The sequence below is a fragment of the Triticum aestivum genome, chromosome 2A (genome assembly GCF_018294505.1).
Source record: "Triticum aestivum cultivar Chinese Spring chromosome 2A, IWGSC CS RefSeq v2.1, whole genome shotgun sequence".
Lineage (NCBI taxonomy): Eukaryota > Viridiplantae > Streptophyta > Magnoliopsida > Poales > Poaceae > Triticum > Triticum aestivum.
Window position 1 is genome coordinate 257,969,249 of NC_057797.1, and position 22,153 is coordinate 257,991,401.

Consider the following 22,153-nt stretch of genomic DNA (forward strand, 5'->3'; position numbering starts at 1 on the left):
ACACTCCAGACTATCGGGTCTAGAGGTCGAAGCGAAAAGGTCCGCCATGACAAATGATTTACAATCCGGCTAGAGACATTATATATGTCACTCAAAGTACACAGTCACTAAGACTGACTAAATTCTTCTTGTATACCATCCAACAGGCTGTCTAGCCTACAATCCTGTTGGGAATACTTTGTGGCTAATTCTACTTGGTCATACACTAAACTGACGAGGATCTCTTTCCCATCGGGCCCCAAAGGTCCGACCTCGGCCATGTGGTATGGGTCAGCTTTGGTATATCGCGTCTTCACCATGGCCCAGGCTTCCCTTGCACCTTGTCGGCAGGTTGATATCTTCCATAATCGGAAGCGCCACCACGCTCCCTTGAGCTTCTCTATAAGATCCCCCATGCCTCCTGGCGGGGAGGCGAATGGCCACAAGGCTTGGGCAATACCCTGCATCACCTACCGAACTTGTTCGTGCAGTTGTGAGAGCTCTGGTAGAAGATCACCCGCAGACCCGGGCATCTCCTCCGCGGGACGTCGTCCCATGTAAAACCCATCCGAATAGGATCCGGAAGGGGGACGTCGTCCATGTAAAACCACCCCGAGGGCCAGTCTTCGGACATCTTCTTCGGGGTACCGGACAGGTATCCGGTCTCGGTGATGCGCCATATTTTAGCTCCGCCCACTTGATATATGGACCCCTTCTATGGACGGGGCAGAAGGCAGCCTAGAAACAGCTCACAAAGGGCAACATAGCCAACAATGTGTAATATGGAAGCGGGGGTGAAATTATGCCACTTGAGGCCGTAAAACTACAAGAGCCCACGGAGGAATGGATGAATTGGAAACCTAAGTCCCCTTAGTAAATAAGGGACAAGGCATATCCACTCCCCCTTGGAGGGATTAGGGAAGCTCTCCGCTTGCTCCCCGCCATTATAGGTGGTGAGCCCGGCTCGAACTGGGACCATACACACTGGAGGGATAAATCCCTGGGTTTGTAACTCTACTAATTGGTTGTGCGGGACGGAACACTTCTCCTAGTCGGTGGGCTTAGGGCGACGGGAGCGAGAGGAGGAGCTGCGAGGGCCGGCCATGTTGGAATGGATTTTCCCGAGCGCGCTCCGATGGATACTCGCCGTTGGAGGATGGTGTGGTTTGGATCTAATTAGAATCCCCGTCTCTTTAAATAAACAGTTTACTTACACGGATAGGGTGGAAAATGTAAAAATGCCCTGGCTCCTCGCATTCTCTCGACACGTGGAGGATAGCGCTTATTGCGCGCAGAAGCCAAGAATCGCAAACATTTATGGGGAACCAAACACTACTCATCAGATATTCAAAATTTGGAGAAGAACCCGCCTTGCAATGCCGAAGACAATTTGCGCGTCCAACTCATCGTCATTGGAGCCTGGTTCGGGGGCTACTGAGGGAGTCCTGGATTAGGGGGTCTCCGGACAGCTGGACTATATCCTTTGGCCGGACTGTTGTACTATGAAGATACAAGATTGAAGACTTTGTCCCGTGTTTGGATGGGACTCTTCTTGGCGTGGAAGGCAAGCTTGGCAATACGGATATGTAGATCTCCTCCCTTGTAACCGGCTTTGTGTGACCCTATCCCCCTCCGGTGTCTATATAAACTGGAGGGTTTAGTCTGTAGGACAACAACAATCATACAATCATACCATAGGCTAGCTTCTAGGGTTTAGCCTCTCCGATCTTGTGGTAGATGTACACTTGTAATACTCATATCATCAATATCAATCAAGCAGGACGTAGGGTATTACCTCCATCAAGAGGGCCCGAACCTGGGTAAACATCGTGTCCCCTGCCTCCTGTTACCATCTGCCTTAGACGCACAGTTCAGGACCCCCTACCCGAGATACACCGGTTTTCACGCTAACAGGGCCCTAACCCACAGGTCTTTTCCCATGATCTTAGCTAGCTCTTCTAAAAAATTTCCGGACTTATTACAAATTCTTTTCAAAGTCTGACGCAAGAACGAATTTTTCATCAGTCATATGCCTATTCCAAGATCGCTTCCAAACTCTTCTCATCGTTGGAGCAACCTTTCTATACTGCATTGTTCCGGAGTGTCTCTGTAATTTTGGTGGTGTTCCGCATCGTCTTCTCAGCGTTCAGGACCGAAGAAGAATTTCTCTTAAATCTTGCCTGTTCACGTGAAGATTCATGGTTCTATCTTCATGACATCCTCATAATTGTTTTCGATTATGAGAATTATTTCATACTCATCCGTAGCATTTCATGAGTTCTTTCCATTTCGATTATCCGAAGTCTGTCACTTCAGAAGAATTCTTCATTCACGAAATTCTTTTCACCTTCTCAAATTCTTCCAGTGCTTCATTCCAGTTTTCTTTAATTAGCTCGGGATCTCTTCATTCTCTTGTATCTAAATCCCCTCAACCATAGTTGTTCTTCTAGTTCTTCCTGGGGATTAGCTCTCTTTTGTTCGTTCGTTTTCAATTCCTACGGTGGTCCATTCAACTCTTCTCTTCCTTGTTATCATGTCAATTTATTTGTTGTTTCCAATTCCTACAGGTAATTCGTCGAGGACATTCCCGTGTATGTGCTATTTCTATCAATCCTTTTCAACGAGAATGAGTATTATGCAAAATTCATTGCTTGTCATCAATTTAAGTTGATGAAGGATAAACATACAGTAAATCTTATTCTTGTTTACTCGAGGTGATTCAATTCCTTCTTCCGGAGTTTGTCCATGATATCAAATTCTCAGTTTCAAGTTGTTCATCTTTCTTTTCTAGAGTTTCTTCTCTTTTCTTATCAATGTTTAAAGAAAATAATGGCAACACTTAAATCTTGGTCGATTCAACCTTCAATTCCTTCCATTATAATTTTCTACCGGAGTTCTTCATGGAGGCTCAACATTATGGTCCGTTAAAGATTTAATTCTTTCTCGAAGTGTTCTTCAAGATTTTGTTGGAGGAGCTGAAGTATTCTTATTCTTGTATTCCAAAGGGAAATTCTTTCTACCTTATCTTTTGAGGTGGTGGTATGTCATCCTTCACAATTTCTCTTCATGTTTCATGATTCACAAGTTGTTAAGAATGAGATATTCTAAACCCATCAATCTCTTCGTTGGAGTTATCTTGTTTAGAGTTCACCTGAAGCCTTCCCTAAGGAATGTTGCTTATTGTGGTGCCTCTCAATACTCCAAGTTTGCTCCTATTCCCTCGATGAAGGAACCTTCTCATCTCTTGTTGCTCTCAATCAAATCTTTTGATTCTGTTAGTGACATAATTTCACCTCAAGGTTTTAAATGTTTTTCATAAGCCCACAACAAGCTTATTCTTTTCATTTTTGATTATCTAACAACTCCGTTCCAACCATCTGCGTATGGACATTTTCAAATTCAGTTGTGAGAGATATTGGTTTTCACTTCTCCATTCTTTTCATTCTATTGTTCATTTGTTCCGGAGCATTGTGTTATTGCTCTCTATCGAGTATCCCATTTTGTCATCCTAATGTTATATTCCTTCGCTTTTCAGCCGGAGTGCTGCTGTATTCTTTTGTTCTTATTCCTTCTCTATCTTGTTCTAACCGGAGTGGTTTCAGAGTCTATATTATTTATTGGGCTTTTGATTCTCGTCGTAATCGCCGCTCCTCTTTTTTACCCGAGTGCTCTCAACTTTGTTCATCTTCTCTCTTGAGCTCTTGTTTTACCTCTTCCTCTTCCTCTTCTATCTCGTTTCCAAGATCTCGGGATGCGATCTTCTATTACTGTGGGAGTGTTGTGACACGCCAAAACTGATGCTCGAGATGCCGTCCATATATTCTTGTTGAAGTTGTGTGTTTCAATTGTTTGTTGCCATGATCATGATGACTGCACTAGTCATATTTTGCTTCTTCCATGATGTTCATCTTTTATTATATTGCATTGTGGCATCCTTATTTTTTTTCGAGGTATCTCAATTGCTTAGCTATATGCTTCATGATGTGATATTGAATTTGTCATTGTTGTTGCATTTGCATCATGATCATCTTTGTAGTGTGGATATTTGTTGTGTGCTTGTTATCTTTGTTAACTTCTTTGTCTAATCTTCTTTGTTGTTTCATCTTACCCTTTCCATTTTAACCATCATCCAGTGCAACACCCCATCACTAGTTTCTTCCTTTCAATTCTCACCCATTTATTGTAAGTGGCCTTTTCCTGTCCTAGTAAAATGTTCACTTATTTTATGTAAATCTTACACCATGCCAACAACCTCTCTATCAAGTTTTAGCTCTATTCGTTTTGATTTGGTTGGGTTCAAAAAATGACTCAAGTTTGAATTTAATTAAAACTTGAATTATTTTTCTATCTATAAAATTGCCAAGCCATTTTTTTAAATGGTGCATAATTCAAGCATTCCTGAGATATTTGTATTCCAGCCTACTCCCTCTCCAATGTCCCATGATTTTCTCTTGTTTTCTGCCTGACGAAATTCGAAGAAGAGAAATTGGAGAAGGGAGAGAGAGTAGCAGCAGCTGCAGCCCACAACCCAGCCTATCCTTCCCCTTGTAATTTTCTCTCTAGTGCAACCCTTCGGCCCCACATGTCATCCCATCACTGCACACCTTTTCTTCCACCTCCATCACATCTCTCTCTCACGGTAACTATTGGTGAGAGCGCACATGGCTACCGTGGTTTCACCATGACTCCTCCATGCCTCCAAGCCCTCCTATAAAACCCCCTGCAGCTCCTCTAGAGTTTCCCTCTCCCTCCTCTTCTCCCTGCCGCCGCCTCCAAGGTGAGATCCAACCCAAGTCCACGCCAATGCCACCATAGCCAACGCCCGCGCCATGGCCGAGGAGAGATCAAGCTCTTCTCCGGCTTGATGCTCGCCATAGCCATCTTCATCTTCTTCCACGACCCTATTCCTACTGCGATCCAAGGCCAAAGACGCCAAGTCCATCGACGTCTTCCTCACTTGCTTCCTCTACTTCACGGAAACAAGGCCGCTGCCCCGGTCAGCATGTCTTCTCACCGTCCCAGGCCACCGTTGACCTCTTACAACTCCAGCAGCACCCCCTTAGTGAGCAGCCACTCCTACCATCCCCTCTCTGATTTGTTTCCTCTGCCGTAGTCCTCTTCCCGAGCAAGTTAATGCCATGTCTGCCATGGACGAGTTCCTAGAGCTCGCCCCGCTTGTGTACATGCATGCTCACACACGCGCATCACAACCCATCGCCCTGTATGCTCCATCCAGGGAGAAGCAGCTCCATGACACTCCTTGACATGGCCGACCCTTGCTTCCTAAGCACGTAGGATGGCATGTCCGGTGAGGTGGCTCTGCCTACTCGGTTTCTTGGCACGCACGCACGCCCAGCCTCCCCACCTATGCATCCATACATGCCTCCTTCCGCAGCTCTCCGCATGAACACACGCACCCTAGCATGTTTGCGGACACCTGATGTCGCCTGCCAGCCTTGCTGTGTGCCTGAATGTGGTCGAGGTCGATCATCTTGATCCCAAGGCCGGCCCTTTCTGTTCCTGAGTTCTGTTATTTGAACTAGATCCTCGAGCAATCACTACACAAGGGCCTGAGTTGGATGATGTACACAAGTTCTGTCCTAGCCCGTTGGTCACCAAGCATTTCCACAACCAAGGGAACTATGTTCAAATCCCAGCTTCCCCTATTTTTCATTATCTTTTTAGTTATGTTCTGATCCTGATGTGCACACGTTGTCGTGCATGCTCAGTCACGGCCATAAAGCAATCCGTCTGTTCTTCTGTTTTGATTCAGAGCAGTTCTAGAAGATGGTTGCTATATCTCCCACGTGTCGAGGCACATGTTAAGGTGTGACTTAGAGGCATAACCATATTGTGGTTTTGTCGCAAGAAGGGTCATCTTCACACAATCCCATGTAATGAACAAGAAATGGCTAAAAGATAGTTGACTTACAATCTCGACGTCACACCATGATCAAATATATCATACATCATTCAGAGTACACACACAGTCTGACTATGGACAACGAAATGAAAAGAAGATAACCCCAAATGCTAGATCCCTGATCGTCCCAACTGGGCTCCAGTACTGATCATCAGGAAAATACACGTAGTAATGGCGAAGGTCCTCATCAAACTCCCACTTGAGTTTGGTAGCATCAACTGCACTGGTATCGTCGGCACCTGTAACTATTTTGGTAGTATCTGTGAGTCACGAGGACTCAGCAATCTCAAAACCCGCGGGATCAAGACTATTTAAGCTTATGGGCAGGATGTGTTAATGAGGTGGAGTTGCAGCAAGCGCTAAGCAAATATGGTGGCTAACATACGAGTACAAGAGTAAGAAGAGAAACTATGCAACAGACATGAAGCTAGAAGTGATGAAGAAGTGATCCTGAACTACTTACGTTCATACATAGCCCAACCGTGTTCACTTCCCGGACACCGCCGAAAAGAGACCATCATGGCTACACACGTAGTCGATGCATTTTAATTAAGTCAAGTGTCAAGTTCTCTACAACCAGATATTAACAAATTCCCATCTTCCAAATAATCGTGGGAACGGCTCTCGAAAGTTTATACCCTGCAGGGGTGTCCCAGCTTAGCCCATCACAAGCTCTCATGATCAACGAAGGATATTCCTTCTCCCGAAAAGACCCGATTCCCGGTTACAACACATTTTGACAATGGTAAAACAAGACCAGCAAGACCGCCTGATATGCCGACAAATCCTGATAGGAGTCGCACGTATCTCATTCTCAAGGCACACTGGATGGGCCAGACGTCGGGTTAGCTGAGACCCTGGTTGCCCAGGGGGCGACGGACATCGCCCAGGTTGGACCAACACTCAGAGGAACACTGACCCGGGGGGTTGAACAAAGAAGATCCTCGGTTTTATTACTCCCTAGGCAAAGTTTTAGTTGTTATTAGGCAAATGTTAAAACCAAGGTTGGGCCTTGCTGGAGCAGTTTTATTCATAGCGAACTGTCAAGGGTGTCCAATAACCCCAACCGCGTAAGGAACGCAAAATCAAGGAACATAACACCAGTATGACGGAAATATAGAAGTGATATCGAGGGTAATGAGCATCTTGCCTGTAGAGTTCTGAGAGTTGTGAAAAGCTTGCTCCTCGTAAACGTACTCAACATGTTCCTTGATCACGTACTCGTCTCCCGGCTCTGTCCAAAGCAAGAACACAAGCAACGGAACAACAATCAATCACGGTGCAATGCACAAGCAACATGATGCAATACATGGCATGGGATGCAACATATGATGTGCAATGCATATGGGTACTCCGGAAGGGAAAAGATGATCAAGGCATCAAATTGGAAAACCAAGCATGCCATTGTAAATATTGGGTGATTTCAGTCGAAATCGATATAAGGATCACCAGAAACGGACGCACGGTTTGCAAATGACAAGGAAAACAAGAATGATGCAAAACTGCGCTTAACAACATCATAACACTTCAAATGCATCATGAAACTATGCCACATCACTCCAACATAGCAACAAAGCACATTGCCGTAAATTAAACATGAAGCTCTACAAATCATGAACACTGAGCTCCTGCTAGAACTCACAAGAACAAGCCTAAAATAGCAGGGCAAAAATGCAAATGATAACAACTTAACAGACTTAGAGAAAATACTAAATATGTCAAAACAGCATCAAGTAGAATGTTTAGAGCTAGCAAACAACATGCTACAGGAACATATCATGGCAAAAAAGGCATGGAATTCTAGTACTAAAGGCAAAGAACAAAAATCCCTATGAAATTTAACCAAAGAGGCACAGAAAATGAGGTAGCAGCCATGCAAACATGGCAAGTGATATGATTAGTTTCAGACTTGGAAGAAAAACATGACATGGCAGAAACAGATTCATGATAGCAAATTTGCAAGCTCATGCCACTCACCACAATTCATTTCATGGCATCACAAGGTAACCACCAGTAAGTAGACACATTTATGAAGCTAAACATGGCAATAGTAAGTTCATAGGGTGCATGTATCACTAGCAACACGCATGGAAAAAATGAACTTCATGTTAACAATCTGCCAGCAACAATATTTAGCAAAAGTAGAGCATGCTATTGACAAGCTAGGTTTCTCCATAATTGCGACCAGAGGCATGAATGGATAGAACATAACAATATCTTCAAAACACTCTTAGTGAACTACCTCAAAATGTGCATGGATCTACTGGTAGCAACAAGACAACATAGCAAAATCATGAGGCCTATTTTGCGTGCTTGTGCTAGTCACCACAAAGCTCCTAAAAATATAAGGATTTCACCACTGTAAATATGGCATGGAGATTCTCCAAACACATGTAGACATCATGCTCATAGGATGCACACACGAAATGCAATGAAAATGACAAATCAGTAGGTTATGATGAATTCCAGCAAACAACATCTGATAGCACTTTTACAACGAAGATTAGGGCATAAATATGGATAGTAACATGCATCAAATGACACTAACATGAAGAGCATCACGAGACCAACAATTTAATATATCATATGCACAAATCAGAGCTACATGCGTGGAGATATGACATGACAAAAGAGGGCCACATAATGTGAGAATTCCAGGACTTAGACAAAATCGTCACCTCGCGGGTCTAGGGTTTGTCCGCAGCATGCGAACCGAGGACGCCGAAAAATTCGCCGGAGACGGTGGGGATGGTGGCCAGAGTCGATGGAGAGGGACGACGAGGTCGGAGAGGCGGTGCGCTGGCGAGGGGGCGCCGTGTCACATCCCTAGTTCTGGAAATGCTTATTGCTTGCATTAGAGTCATGCATCATGTTTAAATTTTTTAGAAACTCGAAATGGGGATTGATCAAACCCTAGCACCAGATCAAATCAAATAGGTTCAACACAAAATCATTTTCAATGAACCCAAAATGCCTTTGAAAATGTTCAAGATTTCTCATAAAGGTGAAAACCTCTGCCAAAAATGATGAGCATATTTCTAGTTCATTCCTGGATTTTTGAATTAAATCATATTGTATTTGACTTTGGGCATTTAAATACTATAAATAATTTAAGTGCTCAAATAATGCTGGAATTATTTGTGGGCCACTAAAATAATTCAGGAAGTGTCCATGATTATTTCCAGGATTTTAGGAAATGCCATAGTATCTGTCCTAAAGCTCAAAACCTACAGCAGAAATTAGAAAACAGAAAGAAATGAGAGAGAGAAGCTATAACGCCCCGGACACACCCGCTGGTGGTCGTTACTCCTGGCGGGATCTAGACTGACCCCACAGATCAATACTAGTCTTTTCTGCGCACTTTGTGCTCAGTTCTGTCTGAATGGGCTCCCGGAAAAGAAGGAATTCCTTATTGATATGAGTAGTCTATCATCCCTAATAAGCCAGGCTATCACATACAACCCCACTCAGAGGAACCGACGTCCTCGTCGGGCCACAGGAACGTTCCCTCTTGGCACAAATGTCTGTGCTTTCAGTTCGGTACATGTGCCATGTTGGGTGCCACGACGGGTCACAAACGTCATGAACAACATAACAACGCATCTATCCGCAACCATCCGTGTAACCGCGAGGGTCGGCTCTGATACCAACTTCTAACACCCCGGACACACCCGCCGGTGGTCGTTACTCCTAGCAGGATCTAGACTGGCCCCATAGATCAATACAAGTCTTTTCTGCGCACTTTGTCCTCACTCGTGCGCACCCGAGAGCAACTTCCCGGTCGGTCACCCATCCTGACACTACTCCAAGCTGAGCACGCTTAACTTCGGAGTTCTGTCTAAATGGGCTCCCGGAAAAGATGGAATTCCTTATTGATATGAGTAGTCTATCATCCCTAATAAGCCAGGCTATCACATACAACCCCACTCAGAGGAACCGACGTCCTCGTCGGGCCACAGGAACGTTCCCTCTTGGCACAAATGTCTGTGCTTTCAGTTCGGTACATGTGCCATGTTGGGTGCCACGACGGGTCACAAACGTCATAAACAACATAACCACGCATCTATCTGCAACCATCTGTGTAACCGCGAGGGTCGGCTCTGATACCAACTTCTAACGCCCCGGACACACCCGCCGGTGGTCGTTACTCCTGGCAGGATCTAGACTGGCCCCATAGATCAATACAAGTCTTTTCTGCGCACTTTGTCCTCACTCGTGCGCACCCGGGAGCAACTTCCCGGTCGGTCACCCATCCTGACACTACTCCAAGCTGAGCACGCTTAACTTCGGAGTTCTGTCTGAATGGGCTCCCAGAAAAGAAGGAATTCCTTATTGATATGAGTAGTCTATCATCCCTAATAAGCCAGGCTATCACAGAAGCACTTACCTGGCAAACTCACTAGGCATCCCTTCCGGCCAGCCCAGCCCACCAGGGGCAGGGAGGTCTTCTTCTTCCCGCCAGTCGGATGCACAACGCGTGCCCGACGCGCGCACGCTCGTCGCGCACCACCTCATGCCTACTTGTTGCCTCCCCGGCGACCTGGACGCATCCAAGCGTGCCACGCCACCTCCCCGACTGCCTCTCACTCCCCTGGGTTTCTCTCCCCTCCCCTGGGCCTCTCCCTCTCACCACCGAACATGCCCGCTGCTGTCGACGAGCACCACCGCAGTCATCGCCTCTCCCTCGTCCCCTCGAGAAGTCCAAAAGCCCCACCTCGTTCCCCTCTTCATCCTCACCAAGCCACGCTTCACCGGAATCTATACATCGCCCTCGTCCTCAGATCACCGGAGATTGCCGTCATCGATGAGCCACCTCCAGAGCTGCCCCGGCCATGCGAGCCTTCCGTTGCAAGCGCCTTGAGCCACTCCCCCTTCCACCCCTGCTCCTGTTGTTGTTTGCATGTCGTAGCTCCATTCCCGCCGTGACCGGAGCTCACCGCCGCCGGGCTTAGTCGCCTCCATGTCCTGAGCCCGAACCACCGGAGCCCTTGCACCGCATCGCGCTCATGGTGCCTCCAAGAGGAAGCATAGCCCCTCTACGCGCTCGCCTGCTTGCTCTAGCGCCACGCTCGCACGAAGCCGAGCTCCGGCCGCTGCCTCGCTCGCCGCCGTCGCCAAGTCCGGCCTCCCCAGCATGAACTGATGCCATGGTTCGTTGCACGCACACACCAGCTACGCATAGATGCCCCCGGCCATTGTTTTGGTCGCCGGAGCACGAAACACGCAGCTCTCCGCCGCGTCTGGCCTCACCAGCGTTGAGTCGCCGGTAAGTTTTGACCCAGTTGACCCTGGTTTGACCACCGTTTGACCCCAGTAGGTCACTGACGTGTGGGCCTGGCCTCTGGTAACTTTGGTTAAATCAATAAGTAAGTTTAGTTAAGCCACTGTTTCACTGACATGCGGGCCCCGCCCAACTAATTAAACTAGGTTAGGTTTAATTTATTTATTTTTTGACTATGTACTGCAAGGCAACAGCCTCACAGTCTTTTATTAAACTACATAGCCAAAGTGTACAAAGTTACAAAGTTATGAGAGAGGAGGAGAGAGTAATACTTACAAAAGAAATGATTAGGGTAAGGAAGCTATCCAAGAGATTAGACTATTCCTATATTTACATTTGATTTTATGTGCTAAAGAGAAATGTCATGCAAAAAATTCCTCCTCCATGCCCTGAAAGAAGGTGATTCATTCCTGAAGATCTTCCCATTTCTTTGTGTCCAAATATTCCAAGTGGCAGTGAATACTATCTCAGAGAAAAAAGGATGTCCAAAATCCCTCCTAGCATCAGAAGCCATGTCATAAGTGGTCTGGTTTGGTTGAGGACTCCATGAAATACCCAGGTAGTTCCAGATACGCTGGCTAAAATTGCAAGCGAAGAAGAGATGGGTTCTTTCCTCATGTGATGCCAAGTGACATAGAACACAAGTGTCATCCTAGATAATCCAATGCCGCCGCTGCATCATGTCTCTAGTGTTTAGGCGATCCATCAAAAGGAGCCACCCAAAAACCTTAAACTTCAGAGTACAAGAACATTTCCAAATCCACCTGAATATGGGATCAACCATTTTGTCCGAAAAGCATGACAAGTAATAAATCCTGGACTGGTAGTCCCCAGACTTGGAGGGCCATTTCCAGACATCATTTTGCCCATCTTGAAGATTAACCATAGTAAGCAACGCCTGAAGTTGATTAAACTCCTCAAAGGCCTGAGCAGACAGTGGCAGATGGAGATTGTCAGTTGGGTCTGGTAGCTCCAGAATATCCTTGACTGTTAGAGTGTCGTCGATCACAAAGGAGTGGAGCCTCGGAAACTGATGTTGCATGCTAACCGTATTGTTGCCAAGTTGCCAACGGTCAAGCCAGAAGATCACCGTATCCCCCGATCGAACTAGTGGGACTGCCAACTTGCAAAACTTATCATACAGCTTGAAAACATCTCTCCACCAGAAATAACCACAGCTTTGCGTGACTTGGGGGCACAGAGGCGTAATAAGTGTCCCAAATAAGAGATACCCATGGTACGTCCATCTTATTGAAGAACTTAAAAAGATGTTTGATGAGCAAGGCATCGTTTTGAATGCTCAAGTCCATAACTCCCAGACCACCAAAAGATTTAGGACGACATACCAAGTCCCAAGCCGCCAAAGATTGTCGGGGCGTATCTGTGTTCCCTCCCACAAGCATTGCCGCATAATCCGCTCAATCTGCTTCAAGATACCCTGCGGTAGCGAAAGGGTGCACAAGAAATATATTGGCATAGAACTAAGGACAGACTGTAAAAGTTGGAGCCGGCTTCCTTGATTTAAGAGACAAGAGGATGCAGATAATCGTCTCTCAATACGATCCACCAAAGGCAGCAGATCATAAACTGTTGGTCGGGAAGTACCCATTGGTAGGCCCAAGTAAGTGAATGGCATGGAACCAACATCACATCCAAGCAAGGAAGCAACATGCGTGCCCTCGTCATCAGTCATATTGATGGGTATCAAAGAGGACTTACTGAAATTCACCCTTAGTCCGGTTGATTTGGCAAAGACTTCAAGCATTTCTTTGAATGCAATGAGCTGGCTATCAATAGCAGGAAGAACGATGAGTGTATCGTCAACATACTGTTCGATCGGATAATCCATCGATGTAGTTGGGATTAGCAAGGTGAGAATATTCCTGGAGCACATCTCATTTACAACCGATTGAAGTAAGTCCACCGCAATCACAAAGAGTATGGGAGATAGCAGATCACCTTGGCAAACGCCTAAACGACAGAAAAAGTGGTTACCAGACACTCCATTCAAAAGAACCGAAGAGGAGCCTATGGACAGAATGTTGTCAATCCAACTTGTCCAATGATCATCAAATCCCTTACATTTCAAAATCCTAAGAATCAGCTCATGCTCAATGGTGTCAAACGCCTTTGTGAAGTCAAGTTTAAGAAGAATGATAGGCCTCTTGGAAGCTTTGCATTGGTGAATGTATTCAAAACACCACGCCAGACAGTCCTATATGGATCGACATTGTAGAAAACCATATTGGTTTCGGTGGATACATTTCAGGATCACACCCTGAAGACGATTTGCCAAGAGCTTGGTTAAGAACTTTAAACAAGTATTAGTCAAAGATATGGGCCTAAAATTGCCAACATATTCAGGGCTTAGCTTCTTCGGAATGAGGGTGATAAGAGATGTGTTGAGACACTCCAAATTACATTTTCCCTCATAGAATTCTTGCACAAGTTTCATAAAGTCCTCCTTCAAAATAGGCTAACATTTCTTTAAGAAAAGCCTAGTAAACCCGTCTGGTCCCGAAGCACGATCAGTAGGCATATTCTTAATTACCGTATCCACCTTAGAATCATTGAACGGTAAAGACAACTCCTCTAGACCATCAGTTCGGGTAATTAATGTGTCTGGATCAAAACACATCTGAATGTCTTTTGATTGGCCCATTCACTGATTAAAATCAGCCCAGAACATTCCCGCCAACTGTTGATGGTCAGTGACCACATCGCCCTCCACAGACTTGATCGAGGAGATAGTATTCCTACGGAATCTTTCCGTAGCCATGGCATGAATTTTTTTTGAATTCTCTTCTCCAACTTTGATGTTTCTGATCGTGCAACGCTGCTTCCAATAGATAAATTGCCAATGTAAGATATCCTCAAGATGCAATTTAACAATTCTACGAAAATTGAACTCCGGCCAACTCAAAGGCCTAATTTCCTCTAGATTATCCAGGAAAATAATCACTTTATTACAATCAGCAATTAAAGCTTTGACTGTGGACATGTTTAAATGCCATTTCTTGAGAGCATATCAGAGGTACTTAAATTTAGCCGAAATTGTTGATGCAATCGACGATTTTACCACTGGCCTATTCCAAACTTCAGCAACAGAGTCAGCAATCCCGGGCAAATCCACCCAATGATTCTCAAAGCGGAAAACCTTTGCCTTGGGGATACAAGTGGCAATCGAGACCACGCACGGCACATGGTCGGAGGCAGTGCGTGCAAGTGGAAAAACCATTGTGTTGGGGTGGTCTGATGTCCAAGTAACCAAAGTGAAAAACCAATCTATCTGTTCTAGAAGCGGTGAGGTTTGCATATTCGACCAAGTATATTGACGCCCCTTGATTGGCAACTCAACAAGTCCCAAATGACCAATTATCTCATTAAACAAGAAGATATCGTTAACATTACCTCCCGGAAGATTGCGGTTGTCCAACGATCTCATGAAGTTGAAATCACCCAAAAGCAGCCAGTTCTGACCAAACCGAATATCAAGATTATATAACCATTGAACAAATTCATCATAGGCAGGGCCTTGACACGGGCCATAAACAGAGACTAGAGACCAAGTTTCTGAGGTATGTTTGGATTTAAAGTCCACAATTATCCCATAGGATTTGGACTCGATTAAAGAACCTATGAAAAAGGATGAATTCCAAACGACCACCATCCCAGTAGACGCACCGGCCGAAGGTACGTAAACAAAATTATCAAAACGCCTCGGGCAAAACTTCCTAATTAGTCGCTGATCCATTTGCATGCATTTAGTTTCCTGAAGACAGACAACAGAACAACCACTTTCATCGATCTTCTGCCTAACTGCAAGCTGACGCGCTTCAGCATTGAGGCCACGAACATTCCAACATAGCACCTTCCACTCCTTAAATTTTGTCTGATTCATTACAAACCAAAAGTAAAAGCATAGTAAATAGGCCACGCAATGACCTACACCGACCCACACAGCAGACAAGCATCACATAGTTCTCAACAAGAAAAGAAAGATAAATGGCGATTACGGTACGCCATAGACCAGAACCCTGCTGGAAGTAACTAATCATCAGAACCCCGGCTGGTGCTGGACTTGGCCGGATCAGCAACAAGCTTATCCATAGAGATCTTCTCAGGTGCAATGCGAAGACGGGCGCCAATGCGTTGAAGATCTGCAATAGCAGTTGGTGGTGGCACAGAAGGACTGTTCTCAGACTGGGAGTTGCTGGTCTTGCACTTCTTCAAAGTATGAGACTTCTTGGGAGAAATACCACTAGTTACTTCGCGGTAGCCATCACGGAGAGCGCTCAGACATGCATTGCGCCGAACCTCAGTATCAACAATAATTATTGAGGCTTGAGACTTCCTTGCTCGCTTCAGAGATACCTCAGGCACAGCAGAGAATTCAAGGGTTTCAGAAACTGGGTCATCCAGATCATCAAAGCAAAGAGATCGAGCAACTGGCCTTCTAACAGTAGCATTTGGCACATCCGGAGCAATGCTGATCGAGGAGTTGGGTGCAGGCAGGAGCTTAAGAGTGGAAACTGGGCCACTACAGAGAGCTTCACACGAATGCTTGTTGAGTATAGCACCTATGTCAGACATGAAAACAAACTGAGGAATGTTTGAAGACCATATAAACGGCAACATCTTCTCGAAAGAACGCTGCCAGTGCATCACAGGTGGCAAAACTGGTCCATAGATGGTGAGAACTTGCCCAATCATAAGAGGAGGTTGCTGTGGTCCCATTGGGGGCTGGAAGAGAGCCACCTCAGCAGCATTGTCAACATTGTTAACTGAATCATCTGAAGGTTGCAGAACAATGGACTCCTGGGACTGAATTTCCTGAACTTCCTCATGCTGCACATCTTCATGAACCACATCATTGTTTTGCTGCTCATTGACTGGCTGTGGCACATCATTCCAACCCAGCTCAGGAAATTCTGGCGTAACCCATTTGTGGTTCTCAAAGATTAAATTGCCAGGGAGGGGGTGCGGATTGCCATTGAAGGGCATGGGGTCTTCATCTGCTAGTAGAACGTCTGCATAATCCGCTGACAGGATGTACACAGGTGCAGACCAAGAGATCCTAGCACCACCAAAGTCTGCATATTCTCTGTAAGTCACCGAGCGAGGAACCAAAGTCGGCGCCGGAAAAGACACATAAGCCAGCGAGCGGACAAGCATGGGGTCATCTTGATGCCACTGATGAAATCTACCAAAGGTGCTAATTACTACCGCAAGGTACTGTGTGCGCCTATAATCCAGTGGAACACCGAGCAACATAACCCATCCATGGCAAAAACCCTGCGTTGCTCTTTAATTTACTCCCTCATCATGCAGGATGAACCTAACAAATCTATCATTGCCCAGATTGAAAGGTGGATGATCCACAAGAGCTTGACGAGCCAGAGCACTACGGAAACGAAGAAGCCCAACTCCTTGTATCCAAGGTTGGGCATCCATAATCGCTCTTCCCAGATCATTGACAACAAAGTTACTGACCATGTTTCGAAAGATGGCGACTTCTTCAGGTAGAGGAGCTGGCTCGACGATGGCGATGGCATAGTCCTCATGCTACCGATCTGGAGCCACCGCAGGCGCGAAGAAGGTACGAGGCAGGGGAAAGTCACCACCGTCGATGATGTCGAAGCCTTGTGGGACAAACTCCATGGGGTCCAACACAAAGGTCGCCATTGCCGGTGCCGAAGAAGAGAAGCGCCGATCAGAAGTGGCGCAGTAGGGAGGCGATGCAGTGGGCGATGGGCGAGGCGGAGGAGGCGATGCAGACGGCGAGGAGGGAGGTTGAGGCGTTATGGGTGGTGGCTCTGCATGCAGAGGTGGAATAGATGGGGTGACAGGCTCGACGGGACTGGGCAGAGACCCAGCGGGACTAGCTATGGAGGGAATCGAGGTGTCCAGCGTAGAAAAACCTGTTGACCGGCTGGAATCGCCAGATTTGATCCATGGGACCCACTTGTAAGCTGATGAAGGAGTAGAATCCGAACAGCCCTTTGCCTTGTGCCCCAACCAAAAGCATCTACGGCAACGGACCCTTCTGGTGCACGCTTTGGTTTAATTTACAATGGGATTAGTCGCAGCCACTGACATGTGGGTCCCAGCCATCAGGTTTGATCTGGGCTGGCGCCTTTGACCAGCTGATCTAGTGATGACGTCAGTCTGACGTCATAAAGTCTTTTCTGGAATTTAAATAAATCTAAATGATTTATTTATTTTCAGAAAATGTTGAAAACTTCGAAAAATCATAGAAATTAAACCGTAACTCCAAATGAAATAAATTATATATGAAAAATGATCAGAAAATCCAATCTATCCATATGTACTAGTTTCATGCATGGTAAAGTAACTTAACCTTGCTGTTTAGTGCAAAACATGATAAGACACTATTTAAATTCATAAATTGAGTTTGGGATTAAACCTTTGGCTCAGAATGAGCCACACCCATTTGGTTGTAGTTGCATGAAGCCAACACACTCATATTTCCATGTCATAATCATGCATCATATTATGCATTGCATTTATTGTGTTCTTCCTTGTTTGCCAGTATTTGGCCCCTCTCGATAGACGTGTTCCGATGATGAGTTCGATGACACCGATGAAAAGCTATTACTATCTTCAGAAGTTCCAGGCAAGCAAAACCCCCTTGTTCATTCCGATACAATCCCACTCTCTCGCTCCTTCTCTCTTTTACTGCATTAGGACAACAACGGTTCATCTGTTACTTGCTGCGGTAGTTGAACCCCTTTCCTCTGCATGACCTGTCATTGCCACAGTAAATAGATGAAACCTACTGGCATGAGTAGAAGTTGTTTGAGCCTTGATGTGCCTACTCATTCATGTTTGTTGTCATGCCTGCTACTACTTAGAGGTGAGTCAGGTCTGATTCATCGGGGAAAGAGGTGAACATGTCCTACTATTGAGAGCTATGTGTGTGAACATGATTTGGTAAAGGTAGCGGTGAGGGGCCATGTAGGAGTACATGGTGGGTTGTCTCATTGAAACCGTCCTCAGGAATTGAGTTCTGTGTTTGTGATCCATGAACAGCTACTACTACACATTGGGATCCTTAATTGACTCTCTCGACTTATTAATCGCCTTGATCTCTGTCCAGGAGTTGCAACTAGTTTCTGGTGTTTGTAGGATATGTGTTGGAGGAGGTCGTGCATAGCGCTGACCCTAGGGGTGGGCTATGATGTGGTAGATACACCGTGGCCCGGTGTACCGAGTCGCCCATTTTGCTGTCTCGGGAACCCTGCACACATCGTTTGGGGCTGTGAGCGAAACCCCGGCTGGATCTCCTTGCGGGTGGAACCCGAATAGGCGATAAACCTAGACTAGAGACTTGTGTGGTTAGTTAGGTCGTGGCCGACTCCCTCGCCAGGCTTCCGCTTGAAGGTTGCCGAGATACACGACGTGTACATGGTGGTATGTGGCGAGAGCGTGTGTGAAGAAGTACACCCCTGCAGGGTTATAAATGATCTATTCGAATAGCCGTGTCCGCAGTAAAGGACTTCTAGGTTGCATGTATAGTTCATAGACAACTGAAAGTGGATACTCTAAAATGCGCAAGATAAGCATGAGTTCTATGGATGGTGTTCTCATAGGGAAATGGGAGCGAATCCATAGTGGTGTATTGATTTGGTGAATATGTGGACTCGTGTGCGCCACGTCAAAGAGTTACTTGCAGTAGTAGTTAAGGGTAGCCACTGAGTCGAAGCTAGCTTGCTGCAGTTAAACCCCACCATCCCTTTGTTGATAATGATGCACATGTAGCTAGTTCTGATGTAAGTCTTGCTAGGTACATTTGTACTCACGTTTGCTTAATTTATGTTTTTTGCAGAGAGACTTTAGTCTCGCTAGTAGTTCTGCGTGGACTTCGATGTTTAGCTTGTTACCTCAGCTACGATCTTGTACCCTTGGGAGGGTCTTGTAGATAGTCAGGCTTCCCAGCCTTTTTCATTTGTAGTTGTCTGTACTCAGACATGTTTATGCTTCCGCTTGTTTCTTGTATGCTCTATATGTTGGGTCATGAGACCCATGTTTGTAATACTTGGCTCTTCGGAGCCTAATGAATAAATACTTTGAGTCGTAGAGTTTTGTTGTGATGCCATGTTGTATTTACACATAACGGGCATATTGTGTGTATGACTGAAATGCTTGGTATGTGTGGGATCCGACAACCTAGTTGTTTATCCTTGGTAGCCTCTCTTATGGGGAAATGTAGTCTAGTGCTTCCACTGAGCCATGGTAGTCTGCTACAGCCCGGTTTATCGGAGTCCTGATAGCCTAGTTACTACTGCTCCGGAACACTTAGACTGGCCAGCATGTGAACCACTTCGTTCCTATGTCTGTCCCTTCGGGGGAAATGTCATGTGGTGACTCTCGGAGTCCTGCTAGCCTGCTATAGCCCGGGTTCCCGGAGTCCTGTTAGCCCAGTTGCTACAGCCCGGATTCACACGCTGATGACCGACATGCTCGATCTTGGTTCATGTATGCCTGTCCCCGTAAGCTAGCGCCACTTTGGGTTCACGACTAGTCATGTCGGCCCGGGTTCTCTGTCATATGGATGCTGGCGACACTATCATATACATGAGCCAAAAGGCACAAACGGTCCTGGGCCAGGTAAGGTGGCACCAGTGGGAATACCGTGCGTGATGCCGCAAAGTGATATAATGTGTTACATGCTAGATTGGTGTGACTTAGAAGCAGGGTCCTGAAAACTTTGGTATCAGAGCCTGACTACCTGTAGGATTACCAAGCCAAACTGGTCGAAGTCGTGTCTAGAAATGCTTTAGTTATATAAGGGAATTGATTGTGGAAGGGAACGTAAGGCTCTTTTTACTCCTTTACCCTATGGTCTTCTGATCCGAGTCATCCTCTTCTTTTCTATGGGGTTAAGGAACTAGGCTTCTCATCTTCTATCAGGTTCACATGTTACTAATCTATAGACTTATAGGATTGATTGATTCAAGCCTCAGTTCAGTTCCTACTACTTTTGTGTGTTGACAGTTGGTCTCGGAACCTTGATATTGTGTTGTTGAGTGGTTATGCCACCATTTTGCAGGATGTCTCAAATCGTTTTGAGCATTTACAGCCGTTATGATGCCTGAGTCATCCCATGTTTCTAAATAGTCGGATGCACTTGCAAATCATTCCTCCATGTTCCCGATGTTCCTTTGGGCTAGACTAACAAAACTAACTAGTGCGTTGAGGTACTCTATTGCCTCGACATATATGTTGAAGGCATTATTACGACCCTAGGCGTCTTAGAGAACCACTCAGTAATCTAGCAATGCTTTGTATCCCTAGTGTGATGATTCTGGCCATTATTCTCGAAAGCATCCCATGATGCCATTTAGTATGTAGGTATTCTATTTCTGGGTTCTTAAACCCAAGATTCACTCTACTTACCTCATGTTGATAGTGTTTGCTTGTTCCTTTAGGATATTAGCAACCTTTGTGATAGTCCTCGGGGTCTGTGGTATATCGTTCTTCCAATACCATGAACCATTATGGCAGAAGTTCTTTGAACCAAAAGATCACAACCAGGGTGCTCTTGAGGAGTACTCCATTCATATCGTGACTCTGCCAGTTCTACCTTTCTGCGTGGGTTATCCAGAAGAAATATGTTGAACTCGTTCGGCATGCTAATCAATGCGTCCACAACTCAAAAACTCAGATGTTCATTTGAGTTATCCCTCTTTAGTTGTTTTCTCACCTGCGTCTATCAATTGTTAGTCAAGAGTATGGGTGCATTCGTTCATCGATGCCTATTATTCTTGTGTTCTGTCAAGCCATTCTATCTCAGAATGATTAGGAGAAACAAACTCCAGTACCTTGTCCACTTCGAGGATTGGGTCAAAGTAGTTGTATTCCGTGGATCAAAATGCCAATCCAGATTTTGCTCTTTTCTACCTTAGAGTGTTACCATATTTATGTCAAGAATATCATGAGAATTGACCACCTCTTATGAATTTTGACACAGTGATACTTCTTACCATCATTTTTCATTCCTCGGTCCCCGTGTTATTGTAACCAGAATGCCGACAAGTGAGTCCTGATGTGTGAAATCAATACTCCTAGAAACTCCATTGGTTGGTAGTTAATGGACACTATTCTCATTCGTAGCGTGTTGGTTATTGAATCATCATCCTGGGATTGATCGTGCTACCTAGTCCATATTTCCTGGTGCACTCTTCGATCAACGAGTTAGGATTATGTCAATCTCTCGCTCTTTTGATCATATCATCTTGCCCTGAAAAGCAAGATTGTTCTCGAGTTTCATAACATATCGGTGGTTCGTGATTTTCCAGATATCTTCTCGAAAGTATCACCAGGTTGGCCCTGACTGTTATGTTGAGCTCGTGATCAAGTTGGGTTCTTGTAAACCACCCATTCTTCAAGATTCTGTGTTGGATACCCTAAACTAGTTGGTTGAGATAAACAACAACTTGGAGAGTTGGAAGATAAAAGCTTTTCCTTACCTCGTTCATTCCAAAGGGAAATCCTTGTGTGTGTGTGTGTTGAAGAGAGATGATATCTTCATCGTTTGTTACTCGTGATCGGTTGTTGAATCTATCGTCTTGTCCAAACCTTGATTTAAGTGTGGGCTATTGTCAAATCAAGTCAGAACCAACGATATTCGTAATGTTCTCTTACTCGTGGTTGTTCCTAGAGTATACACCATTACATCTTTTGGTGTGACCAATACAATCACATTGTTTACATAATGGTGGAATTCCAGTGATATGGAAATTCCGATGAGTTGTTGTTGAGCCCATTAGCAGCATTTTGTCTCATCCATGATTCATGTTGAACATCAAGCTACTGTTGGAAACTATTGTAAGCATTATCTTCATGTTTCGTTAGTAAAGCCTATGTTTGGATGAAAGAAGTGACTTCCTATAATTCACGTGCATTTGGTGCAAGTTGCCACCGTGAATTTGAGAAAGTTAATTTTG